Source organism: Eumetopias jubatus, unplaced genomic scaffold (assembly GCF_037043125.1).
Source record: "Eumetopias jubatus isolate StellerSeaLion01/CBP00866 unplaced genomic scaffold, mEumJub1_p1.0 scaffold_1, whole genome shotgun sequence".
In the NCBI taxonomy this organism is placed as follows: domain Eukaryota; kingdom Metazoa; phylum Chordata; class Mammalia; order Carnivora; family Otariidae; genus Eumetopias; species Eumetopias jubatus.
Genome location: NW_028274807.1, coordinates 21,719,578 through 21,734,018, shown reverse-complemented (window position 1 = coordinate 21,734,018; position 14,441 = coordinate 21,719,578).

Here is a 14,441-nt window from a genome sequence, read left to right as displayed (position 1 = left end):
ATGTAGTTGTGTTGCCTTCTTTCTCCCAGTGTAAAGCCAAGTGACATTTTACAAGATGGACAACAGAAAGAAGGAATTGGCCAACAAAAGTATGAGTTCAGTAAAGTTAAAAAGTTCAATTAAAATGTAATAGAAATGGAGTTCTAGAAGAAATCGATGGCCAGGGGAATGTTGACATTGCCATAGTTTCAGAGACTTGAGATATGCAGTCAAGGAATTTTAGTAAAGGTGAACTTACCAAAAAAAAAAAAAAAAATGAAGAAACTAACTGTGACAAAAAGGATGAATATGTTTCAGGGGAAGTGAGGTCAGTCAAATTTCATGTTGAGGAAATTCTCAAAGATGTTTCATGACAACGAAAATTCACAGGATAACATATTAGAAGTTGATCCAACCTTAGAAAGGGCTATGGCAAGTCACTGAGGCTTAGAAAAAAATGCTCACTCTACAGTGTAAATTATCCTGTGAGAAAAGAAGGCAAGACTGTCCAAACTACTCTTATATCTACTGATTAATATGTAGGTATATATTTAACAAAGAAATAAAATGTTTTAATTTTCAATGTTTTTATAGAGTTTAATCTAAGATAATAAATAGAGAATTTTCACCGAATCTATGAAACAGAAACAAACTTGATCTTGCATCAACCCTTGATGCACATGCAGGATGAGCAACTGAGAATCAAGTAAAAACAGACACTAAATAAAATTGAATGCAATTGCATGGCTAAACCAAGCATAGTTGTTCAGATAAAATAATCTTCAAACACCATTAAATTATCAATTTTAAATTTTATAACATTTTTAAAACTCTGAAGAAATTCTCTCCAACCAAGAATGTCATTCAATGGTTGTTTGTTAATTTGTTTGTTTTTTAAAATTCTGAGAATATGGTCACATTTATTTTAAAGCATATAAACATAAGAGAGGATTGAAAATGAGTTATTTTCATCATACAGATTTGTTTTTTTTTTCAAAACAAAACAAATTAAAACAAAAACTTTGGTTTAATAAATAACAGAATTTTAAAAGAAGATATCTGATGAGTTTGATGAAATGTTTTAACAGATAAACTTTATCAAATGTTTAGGTATCTGTCATTGAAACTCGCTTTGTTATTTTCAAATATACTCCCTATTATTCATTATTAGGATAAAATTGACAAAAGCTAACTGATGGTAGAATTTTAGAGCTCACAGCTTTTGTTTGGATTATTTTATGTAGTAGCTAGTCAGATAAGCATGTAAGAACTATTGACTAAATAGAGGAAAGAATAAATGAATTTTTTATTACATTGCCAAAATCATTAACAGAAAAAAAAAAAAAGATGGGGGGAGAAAGGAAAAGATAAGTTCCATTACAAAAAGTATGAAGGCACAGTACTTTGTTTCATGATGTGTCTGCTAAATAATTCCAAGAAAATAATTTTACTTTTCTATACAGTGAAACTTTCAATTTCTGGCAATTGGAAAAACTACAGTATCAAACTTCTCATTGTACTATTACAAAAGAAACAGTACATTTACTAAAGCAACATATGCATCTACAAAAGGCAAGAAGGCAGATTCATTTATGCTTAGTACAATATGTAAATACTTGATTAAAAGAGTTAATTCAGACCTGGGTGGCTCAGTGGGTTAAGTGCCCCACTCTTGATCTCAGCTCAGGTCTTGGTCTCAGGGTCTTGTGTTCAAGCCCTGTGTTAAGCTCCATGCTGGGCAGGGAGCCTACTTAAAAATAAACAACAAACAAACAAACAAATAATAATAAAAGAGTTAATTTAGAAAGACAAACTTGTGAGGTCAAATGACTGCAGAAATATTTTTTTTTCTTAACTTAGCAAATTAATTTTCATTGTCCATAAAATGTACTCCCATCTAATGTCAGCCAGAGGTGAATAAATTATAACTAAGAAAAAAATATTAGTTTGAATTAAATGTTTTACTTAAAAATCCAGCACTATTTTGGATCTTTGACAAATATTGTAATGTTGATGAACATTAGGTATGAAGGCCATTGGGGGCCTAAATGTAATTATATAAAAAGTTACAAATACAAATGGAATGGCCCTATATTAATGTAAGCTGCATTTCAGTTCTTATCTTACTTGAGATTCTTAACTGGAAAAGTGGGGAAGTGGGGAAGCATTTAATGGCATTCTATCTGGAGGAACACCAGGTCCCTTCATTATAATGAAATGTCAGTCCTAGAGCTATTTCCACCAGGGAAATGGCTTCATACTCATTTGTAATGGCAGCAGGGAACCCAAGTGTGGCCATTCAGACACATGCCACTATTTCAGTGAGAAATAGAATACAACAAGAACATGTACCATCCTGATAAAACACTGCTCCCCACTGAATTTTTAGAGAAGACATAGATCTAATTTCCCAGGGGAAGAACATTATCTTCCTATAAGTAGTATTCTAACCTGAAAAAAAAAATGCACAAATTCATGGAAAGCTAAAATTTAAAATTCAAGACATGCTGTTTGATTAGGCTGAACTGGAAAATCTACAATAAGTAGCTGTTATATGATGCTCCTAATTAGAGCCTGAATAAACAAATACAATTTTATAAAACCTTTGAAATTTTTATAAAACCTTTGAAAACAGCTCCACCATACCTGACAACTGTCCCACCTAAGCCACCACCTGCTCTCTTAAATATGGTATTTAAGCTGGTGGTTTAGAACACCCCAGAGAGTTACACATTTTTCCCTGGGTATTTCCCATGTATACATGAGGTATACATGGTAACAAACTTCTGTTTCTCTTGTTAATCCGTCTTTTATTACAAGAATCTCAGCCAAGAATTCAGAAGGGTAGAGAGAAAATTACTTTCCCCTCCTATAATTATTAAATAACTAAGCAGGAACATGCTTTTTAATTTACACTGTTCTTTTAAATATACTGTTAATTTTTAGTTTGCATCCTAATCCTAGTATTATCAACTAATTTTATGGTTAAGGAAACAGATTTACTGAGTTTTAATTCACAGCTATTATATAAAATCAAAATATTTTTTTCTAAATTTGAATATAGTGAAGAGTACTTATACCTTTTATTTTTTTTTATTTAGGTATTTATAAGAGGTAATTGCTATTTTATTTTATTTTTCTTAGAGAGAGAGAGAGAGAGTGGAGGAAGTGTAGCAGGAGAGTGAGAGACAGAATCCTTTTCTTTTCTTTTTTTTATTTAAATTCAATTAGCCAAAATATAGAACATCATTAGTTGCATATTGTAGAGTTCAGTAAATCAGTTTAACACCCAGTGTTCATCACATCATGTGGCCTCCTTAGGAGCAAGAGAATCAGAAATTACATTCTTAGATGGCCATAAAATATGTAGTTCTTTGCATTCATATAAATTCAATCTACATGATATCTGAAAGGATTTTTGAAAGCCACTGATAAATTTCCTGGTAAAATTCCAGATGAGAGGACTGTTTTCTCTCTTACTGCAAAATTTGGTTACTGAATGCCCACTTTTCCCTTTTCCTTATTGATAATGATGTCTGATAACTCTCCATAACATCTGCTCCTTCATTCATCTTTGTTTATTCTGTGTGGTAAAAATTAATTTATTTATGACATATTTCAAATATATGTCATCATTTCCACTTAACTTTAACGTCAAACTATTCCTTTTTTTAAGACTATTATTGACAATCTAAGTATTAGAGTTCTTATGAAGGAAGTAAATAACAAAAGAAGAAAATTAGTTTCCACAGTTTACAAGAACTGCCAAGGTCCTGAGAAAGTAAACTTTGTAGTTTTGACTTTCTGATTTTTAGAAAGTTAAGAACATTTTGTTCTTTAATTCCCCCACCCAATAAATGTCTTCTAGAGAAATAAATCATAACTTGCTTATAAAATTCTAAAATGCTTAACAATAACTCCAATAAATTAACAAAAATGTTTAATATAAATTAAGGAAAGATGTCATAGCAAGAGAACTTTAAAGAACATGTGGCTTTCCTACCAGTCATTTCAGAATGAAGTAAAATTGCTAAGGTCCATGAGTCTGTTCAAATTAGGTGCCTTTCTCTAACTTGGCCAAAGTGAATAGTGTGTACAATTGTTCTATTGAATTTAGTCAGTCATTGCTATTTGAGCAACATATGAAGAAATAAAAATAAAACTTTGGGAAGCAAAAAGCATCTCAGAGCATCATGTCAAAAAAGAAATAACAAGCTGAAAATATAATCTCTTGCCACCACCTCAAGAAACCAAGGCTTGACTGCAATTTCAGCCACTCCTAAGGATGTGACTTTTTAACCAGTCAATCTGGAATTACCTGATCAACACTAGTGAGGTAATCTGTCTGATAGACACCCTTTCCCCAAAAGAAGGTGACCTTACCTGATATAATCCTTTCTTTATGACTTCCTTGTCCCATCCATTTTCTACCTTTAAAAACCTATTTTGTACAGTTCTTTGGCGCCTCTTTCTACTTCCTAGACTGGATACTACTCTATTTGTGAACTGTTGAATACAGTCAATTAAATATTCAAATTTACTCAGTTGAATTTTGTTGTTTAACAATGTGAAAGAAAACAGATCTTTCTCAAAGTAATTAGATGTTGGGGGTGCCTGGGTGGCTCAGTCATTAAATGTCTGCCTTCAGCTCAGGTCATGATCTGCTTGGCTGGAAGCCTGCTTCTCCCTCTCTCACTCCCCCTGCTTGTGTTCCCTCTCTAGCTGTCTCTCTCTCTCTGTCAAACAAACAAATAAAATCTTTTTAAAAAAGCAATTAGGGGCGACTGGGTGGCTCAGTTGGTTAAGCGACTGCCTTCGGCTCAAGTCATGATCCTGGAGTCCCGGGATCAAGTCCCACTTCGGGCTCCCTGCTCAGCAGGGAGTCTGCTTCTCCCTCTGACCCTCTTCCCTCTCGTGCTCTCTAGCTCTCATCCTCTCTCTCTCACAAATAAATAAATAAAATATGTTTAAAAAGTAATTAGATATTGTAAAGGAACAAAAGATTTTTGCTTTTATCCTTCCAGGTTCTTGGCTGGGTCTCTGTCACAAGAGATTAACAAGAGAAAAACCAACAGAAGTGTGTTAACATGTATGACTCATATATAAATGAGAGAAACTCAGAGATGTGTAACTCTAAGGGGTGTTTAGATCTTAGGCTTATATACTATTGTCAACTAAAGAAAAGAGATTTGGGGCTTCTGGGTAGGTGAGACAACTTGCGGGAAGGTGATGGGGCAAAGTGTGGTAAACGAGGGTAAGTTTTTGTTTTTTTTTTAGATCTTTATTTATTTACTTGAGAGTGAGAGAGAGAGAGAGAGAGCACATGAGAGGGGGAAGGGTCAGAGGGAGAAGCAGACTCCCTGCTAAGCAGGCAGCCTGATGCGGGACTCAATCCTGGGACTCCGGGATCATGACCTGAGCTGAAGGCAGTCGCTTAACCAACTGAGCCACCCAGGCACCCCAACGAGGGTAAGTTTTGATAGATTTGTCAGCGCCTTCTCCATTCGTAAATCTCTTGTGATTAAGTCATCCTTGTCTACCTGGTACAGAGAGAGACATTTACAAGGGGAGATTCCCTTAAAAATGTAAATTTCCCTCAAAAAGAGAAAACATGGGCTATCTTCAGAATTGCTTGTGTGTCTGCTCTTTCTTAAAATAATCCATTCAGAATAATCTTTATGCCAAAGAGACATATTTTTGAGTGACATACATGCATACTTCAGAGATATTATGGGTTTGGTTCTGGACCACTGTAATAAAGCAAATATCGTAAGAAAGTGAGTCAAATGAATTTTTGTTTTTGGTTTAGTCTATTCAGTATGCATAGCATTATGTCAAAATAAACAATATACATATCTTAATTAAAAATAATTTCTTGTTAAAAATGCTAACCATCATTTGAGCTTTCAGTGAGTCATAATCTTTTTCCTGGTGGAGGGTCTTGCCCTAATGTTGATGGCTGCTGACTGATCAGGGTAGTGATTGCTGAATTTGGGGGTAGATGTGGCAATTTCTTAAAATAAGACAACAACGAGGTTTGCCACATCCGTTGACTCTTTCCTTCACAAACAATTTCTCTGTAGCATGCAATGCTCTTTGATAGTAATTTATCCACAACAGAACTTTAATAAAAAAAAAAAAACAACTAAAGTCATTCCTCTCAAACCCCACTACTTCTTTATCAACTAAGCTTATGTAATATTCTAAATCCTTTTCATCATTTCAACAATCTTCACGGTATCTTCATCAAGAGTAGATTCTATCTCAAGTAACCGCTTTCTTCACTCTTCCATAAGAAGCAACTCCTCATCTACTCAAGTTTTATTATGAGATTGCAGCAATTCAGACCCATCTTTACACTCCACTTCTAACTAGCTTCTTGTTATTTCCGTTACATCAGTGGTTACTTCCTTCATGAAAGTCTTGAACCACTCAAAGTCATCCATGTAGGTGGGAATTAACTTTTTCCAAACTCTTGTTAATGTTGATATTTATATCTCTAACCATGAATCACATGGCATCTTAATGGTGAATATATATAATAACATATAAATATAATAATAATGAAAAAGTTTGAAATATTGCAAGAATTACCAAAATGTGATACAGAGACATGAAGTGAGCAAATGCTGTTGGAAAAATGGCATCAATAGACTTCCCTAGATGCAAGGTTGCCACAAACTCAATTTGTAAAAAATACATTATCTGTGAAGTTCAGTAAAGCAAATTGCAATAAATCAATGTATGTCTGTATTCTGGTCTCCTACAATATTGTAATAATGGTCTTTTCTATTTGCAGATAAATCTATAGGTGTAGACATTGTGATTGTCTTTTCATAGCTACAATTAGAATTGCATCATGAAGAATTTCTAAACTTTATAAAGTAAAAAAACTACTTCCTGAATAATTTCTTATTTCACATCTATTTTTTAAATACATAGAATAAAACAAACTTTCTGAAAATTAATCACATCATATGTTCAATAAAGGTATGCATACTAAATGATTAGTCATGTTGTGGTGTTTCTTTTGGAAAACAGTATAATTGTTATATACATACATACTGCTAAATGACAAAAATAATAATTTAATAACAAGTTCCATGTTATTTATTCAAGGAAAAAAGTCCTTAGATTGGGGGAGCACAGTGCCTAACAGCAGTGGGGCACTCTTCCCAAGGGATTTTGCACAAAACGAGTTTTATAGGGTGTTAGAAGAGGCAACTCGTAGAAACAGGGCATAATTAGCTAGGAGGTTGTCAGCGAGTGGTCTTGTTCAACTATAGACCCCAACAATGATTTCTTATTGCACTTTCTTGAGACATTGACAATTACTAGAACATTCCAACCACCAGACCTGAAGAACTCAAATAGCAATAAAATGCCTGGAAGACCACACCCCACACGTCCCCTTCTGTGCCTTTGATCACGTGCCACCCCTGCCCAGAACCATGAACTCTCTGCCTGCTCTTTTGCAGGTACTCCTGAAACTTTCCTCATAAAACTCTAAGAGTCCATATTGTAAGCAGAGAGGTCGATTGTTAAGGATTGAACCTGTCACCTCCCCTGGCTACCGGCACAGGAAATTAATTTCTCCCTTGCTCTTTTCAAAACCCTCCTCTCTTGAGTTATTGACTTCTTTTATGATGACTTTATCTGCGTTTGTTTGGCAACAGTGTTGGCAAACCCAGCTGGAGCTATGCTTTCCATTTGTCCAGCCTCCTTGGGTTCCCCTGGAATGGAGTAGTTGGCCAAGTCTGTGCACCAGGGCTTACCTGTTCATTTCCTGAGTTAACAGTTGTGATAGAATTTTTTGGTAACATATTAAGGCTAGCAAGTCCAATTTTCTGAGGCAAGATAAGCTAGCTACAGCTGAGGTAGAGGATTGTGATTGGTATATGTTAGGTTTTCTTGATAGTGAGGCATTTCCCATAAGTGCAGGCTGACTTAAGTTTAGATTTGTGACATGGGCCAGGCCACTGGGTGGCCTCCATTCTGTGCGTTCTGATATATGAATTACTTTTTTTTTTTAAGATTTTCTTTATCTATTTGAGAAAGAGAGAAAGAGTGAGTGTGAGCTGGGGGAGGGGCAAAGGGAGAGAGAAAGAGAGAATCTCAAGCAGACTCTGTGCTGAGCCCTATGTAAGGCTCGATCTCACAACCCTAAGAGCATGACCTGAGCCAAAATCAAGAATCTGATGTTTAACTGATTGAGCCACCCAGGCGCCCATATGAATTACTTTTATCTATCTATCATCTATCTAAAATTAAGCTTTATTTTATTTTTTAAAGTAATATGGTAGACTATTCCTTTATAAGAAATAATTAGACTTCAATTATATTTAGTTTTTCTTTCAAAAAGCAAGTAGAAGCCTGGAGTACAATTTATATTATACCAAGCAAGCAATTAGTAATTGTGTTCATATTTCAACATTATCTATTTTATAAGGGACCCCCCCCATCTACTGCATTGTAAAAAGAACTAACCATTCTATTCTTTTTTCTCATGTTGGGATATTCCAAATAAAACTTTTGAGTGTGATGTTTCCTTTCCCTCCAAAAGGTTTTCACCATGTTTATGTTTATGTTTAAATCTCCTTCATTCAAGGGGGTTCTACTTTTAGAACAAAGTTTTTAGAGTTCTTAAATTTGTACTATTTGTTATGTCTCTTTTTATGTGATTTGACCAGGAGATTCTTCTGTGTATACTTAAAGGAAACGTGTATTCTATTTTTCTCTGATGGAATGCTTTAGATGTATCTTTTAGAAACATGTATTCTGAAGTATGCTTCAAATAAAAATGTTCTTGTTGAAAACAATAACTTTAACTGAGCGTACTCATTTAAAATCAAACATATCAGAGGGGAGGTGGGTAGCATGGGTGGAATAGATGAAAGGGATTAAGAGCACAATTATCATGATAAACACTGAGTAATGATGTTTAGAATTGTTGAATCACTATATCATACACCTGAAACTAATTTAACACTGTATGTTACCTATACCAGAATTAAAATTAAAAAAAAGAAAAAGGTTCTGTGAAGTGCAACTGTAATGTTGATGTACATTATTTGAATATTAGCTTTCTATCACATGAATGTGTTTACTTTACTTGATTACTAAAGAGACATTCACTGCAAATAACTGAAATGGTAATATTTCCATTTAAAATTATGTGTTTTTCTACTGACACTTCCGGTCTATGTGTTTACAAATTCTATGAGAAATAATATAAACTCTTAAAACAATATCTAATAACAGTCTAAAAAATGAAAAAAAAAGATGTCCAGAGTCACTTAACACATTTCTTTTGCATAATAGTGATACACTGAAATTTAATGATATCATTCTCTATAATTACGTGCAAATTTAAAAGCATTGTGTGGGTTTTTCTACAAGAGTATATTAAAATGCTGACACTGAATACAACCTATGCATTGTATATCTTAAATTTTTAGTGCAACAACATTTGCATTTGAGCAGTAAAAATAATCAACTTAATTTGCTCTCCTAGAGAGCATGGAAGTGGCTTTGATTAGCCTATTGAAAGCTTGTGCTGTTCCCTTGAGTTTGGATGCAGGGGGTAGAATTGCCAACATGATGCAACTCAGTGGGGATCCACGGTGTCAAGGCAATGCTAAAGTTGACTATATTAAATACAAAGGAGAAGGTCATTGACCGGGAACAAATAAGTTGTTTATGCTGCAGCTGTTTCTATCTTCTGGAAGTAATTTATCCGTGCTATTTTGTTACAACCATTAATGCATACATTTTTTCTTAATTGTTCATTTGGGTATTTTTGCAAATGACCACTGAAAGGATTAAAATAAACAGTGCCCAGTGCTCAAGCAGTGTTGTGTTTGCTTTCTCCAGCCAGGCTGGAAAATCTCATAATTCATGGGACATTGGGTGGAATACTTAAGTAGGTCTTATCTAGGTAGTAGGGACTAATAAGCCCTAGAGTGAGGATTGCACTGACTCTGCCTTAAAACATCAACATCTACAACAACAATAACAAAAGAATACCAGGAAGGATCAATGTATTCCAAGTATATTAACTGAATTATCTCTTCTAGAAACTCAAAAGGTTTTAAGATATATAAAAATAGCCAGCACCTATCAAGGTAAAATTCACAGTCTTACATCCAAAGATGATCAGAAAACAAAGAATCAGGGAGATGAGAATATTCAATCAATGAAAATATACCTAGAAATGGACATATGCTATAATTTGCAGACATTAGTTACTACACCTATAGTCTATATATTCAAAAGTGTGTATAAATATTTATACATATACATTATGTTTAAACACACAAACACACACAGATATAGAGAACTAATGATAGATATTTTAGTAAACATGGTTTATTTTATAAATATGGATTTCCTATCTTTGTTCACTAAGTACATCTAGAAACAGTAGATGACTCAGTAGAAATGAACACACTCAAATCTTATAACTTGGTTTCTAAATACCTATCTACAGTAAAAGCAACCAAGACTACTTGTAGAGATTAGGCAAGGAATATGCAAGGGGAGTCTCGATCATCTTATAGTACAAAAAAAAAAAAAAAAAAGAAAGAAAGAAAGAAAGAAAAAAGGAAAGAGAAAAAAATAAAGTGCTCTCAAAAGATAAAGATAAAGGAGCATATCAGAGGGACATAGAGGTAAAACTGGAAGAGTTCCCAATGGCCAAAATGATAATAATTGGTGCAACAATATTAATGAAAATATTAGATTATAATCTCAAGAAAACAATAAATATACATGACTCCATATTGGCATAAATAAACGAATAAAAAAATTGGGAAGAAAAGATAACTCTTTACAGATGAAATCTGTATCTGTATTCATTTGCTAGGACTGCCATCACAAAGTGCCACAGACTGGGTGGTTTAAACAATAGAAATGTATTTTCTCATGGTTCTGGAGGCTGGAAGTCTGAGAACAAAGTGTGTTTATTGTTCCCCATAATTCCAGGAGAATCATAAGAAAACAGCACATATACCCAAAGTTACATCACTAAGGCTCTTCAGTTATCTCAAAGTCATAAAAAATAAGACAAGAGTGAAGCCACAATAGATAAAGGAAACTGAGGAAGTATGAAGAGCAAATGCAATAGTATTATGAATCAGACCCTAAATCAAGAAAATGCATGCATGGAAAAACTGGTGAAATATGAACAGACTTCATATCATTGTATCAATGCTGTCTCAGTTTTAACAAATTGATCACAGTTAATATATATTAGGAAAATTTGAGTAGCATACTATCTATGTACTATCTTTTAAACTTTCAGCAAATCTAAAATTATTAAAAAAGTAGAAGTTCTTTTAAAAATATTGTCATGATAAGTACAGCATAAGGAATACAGTCAATAATATTGTGGTAATGTAATATGGTAACAAATGTTGAATACACTTATTGTGGTGAGCACTAATTATAGAATTATCAAATCAATAGGTTCTATACCTGAAATTAAGATAACATCATATGTCAACTATACTTCAATAATAGATTTAAAAATTTTGTAATGAGATGCCTCACATAAATAAGAGAATAACCAATACTGTTAAGTATTGGCAAGGATGTGGAGCTACTGCAACTCTTCACCACAATGAGTAATATTACATACTGGTATAGTTATTTTATAACTATAAAGAATTTCTATTGAAACTCAACATATGCATACCCTATGCCTTAGATTTTCAACATGGGCTAAGAATTCCATGGAAATACACACTGATCTATATGAAAAGACATGAAAAATGTTCATAGCTTTTAGAAATGGCAGCTCAAATTAGAAACAAGCAAATTATTCATCAGCAAGTGGAAGTAAATATCAAAATATTATAAAGCTAAGAAAAACAGATATTAGGATTTGAGAGATAGATAGGAAGGGAGTAACAATTTGACAAGGAAATCATGAGCCTTTCGGGGTACAGGAAATGTTCTATTTTTTGACACAGGTATTCTTTAGTGTATGTGTGTTTACTTTGCCATATATATGTATAATTTTTGAACTTTTTAATATGCTGTAAATAAATATAAAACCTTTATTTCAAAAAAAAATCTATGGCCAGAACTAATACTATCTCATCTGCCTTTCTCATACTTTTTATTGTGAGAATCAGAAATATTTAAAAAGCTAGAAAAAGGGCACCTAAGTGGTACAGTTGGTTAAGCATCTGACTCTTGGTTTTGGCTCAGGTAATGATCTCAGGGTCATGAAAGCGAGCCCCACATTAGGCTCTATGCTCAGCATGGAGTCAGCTTCAGCTTCTCTCTCTCCTACTCATGCTCTCTCCCTCTCTCTCAAATAAATAAATCTTAAAAGAAATAAAAAGCTAGAAAGATATAAAACATAATGTTATTGTAATTATTATTTTTACACTAAAACTTTTACACTAGAGTGTTGCTATTATTACAACTACTTTTTTAAAGCTCAGAATGAAGCCCCTGTACAACACAATTGCAAGGTTTATTATTAACATCTCTTGAGAAACTATAGGACCAGATTTAGTGTAAGGTTGAGTCAGCGTACAGATATGAGTCATATGCACACAACTATGATTAAATGAGATAGAAATAGATCTTTTATTAAAGTTTCTTCTCAGTAACAAATTCTCTTCTCACCGAGGGACTTCTGCTTTATTTTGATCCCCACATAATACAATATAATTTATCTAATAAAGTTAAATATTTCTTTTTTTTTAAGATTTTATTTATTTATTTGACAGAGAAAGAGAAGTGAGCTAGGGAACACAAGCAGAGGGAGTGCGAGAGGAAGAAACAGGCTTCCCGCTGAGCAGGAGCTTGATGCGGGGCTTGACCCCAGGACTCTGGGATCATGACCTGAGCTGAAGGCAGATGCTTAACGACTGAGCCACCCAGGCGCCCCTAAATATTTCTATTTAACAGATAATTTTTAACTCCGGGAACACTTGATAACACATCAAAACGGTACACATCAAGAAACTGTCTACCCACTTAACCAACCATTCCAGTGCCTCCCTCCCAAATGAATATCTCATCACAGCACTTATGTTGAGATTTCTAGGTTTATAAACATGGTATTAACGTCAATAACATAATAGATCAAGCACAAAACAGTTACAGATTCCTGAGTATGCTGTTTCACACTATCCGTGTGGTGAAAATTATTTACATTTACAAATGTAGGGATATAAGGTAAGAACTTAAATCCATTGTATTTAAAGTCAATGATCTTAATGCATTGCCCCCTGGCTATTACCCATATGGGTTCACATCTACATGGGGTGAAACTCATTTCTTCAAAGTAATTAGACATTTTTAAGTTTCAGATTCTGTAATTGTAAATAGGAATAATATTATCAAGCACTTGGTAGAATTAGTATAATAAATACTTGGAATAATAAATGTGTAAAATTTAGAGTAGTATTTAGCACAGATTAAGATTTCAATAAATTATAGTTTATCTCTGTATTATGTCAAAACAGTAATGTATCCTTTTAACATTGTTATTAATATTTATTTAAACTGAAGTTTGTTTAGAAAAGAAGATATTGCACGAATAATGCCAAGTCTTGTGAAAATCATTGTTATAAATAAAGTATAGGTAGTAGATAAAATAAGCATCCCTGAAGAGAATAATTTTTCATCTAATTGTGCATAAGTGGCTTCAATTACTTCTTTCCTATTTGATAGGTTTATGCGAATATTTTAAGGAAACAAACCAATTATATAGCTTTATTTTTATCAGCATATATTATGAGAGAATTCAAGAGGTGAACAGAATATTTATTTGCAAACACTCAGGGATAACTTTTAAAGGAAATAGGTATAGTCGAGTGATCACTCTAAGAATTTTTCTGGGTGTCAACATAAAGAAATGCTAACCATAATCTTGACAGTCATGGATTCCCAAGTTAGGATCTGTTATTATGCCATGATAAGTGTTTGTTTAAAAATATTTTAGTAAATTTGGGGTGCCTGGGTGGCTCAGTTTGTTAAGCGACTGCCTTCGGCTCAGGTCATGATCCTGGAGTCCTGGGATCGAGTCCCACGTTGGGCTCCCTGCTCAGCAGGAAGTCTGCTTCTCCCTCTGACCCTCTTCCCTCTTGTGCTCTCTTTCTCTCATTCTCTCTCTAATAAATAAATAAAATCTTTAAAAAAATATTTTAGTAAATTTAATACTTAAAGCTTAATTATAAAGTTCATGATACCAATGTAAATGGAGCTCCGCTCAGCTGCCTTTTTTGTTAAGTAATCTGAAATTGGAAATTCATTGTCTCAAAAATTATTTCTTCTCTCAGTGGAATATTTTAATTAATTTCCTTATGATGGCAATTTTAGACCACTGAGATTTAGCTGAATCTAAATCTCCTATAAGCAAATTTTGACATTATGTTTAACATAATAAAGTGCATTTATTTTTTTTAATTTTTATTGTTATGTTAATCACCATATATTACATC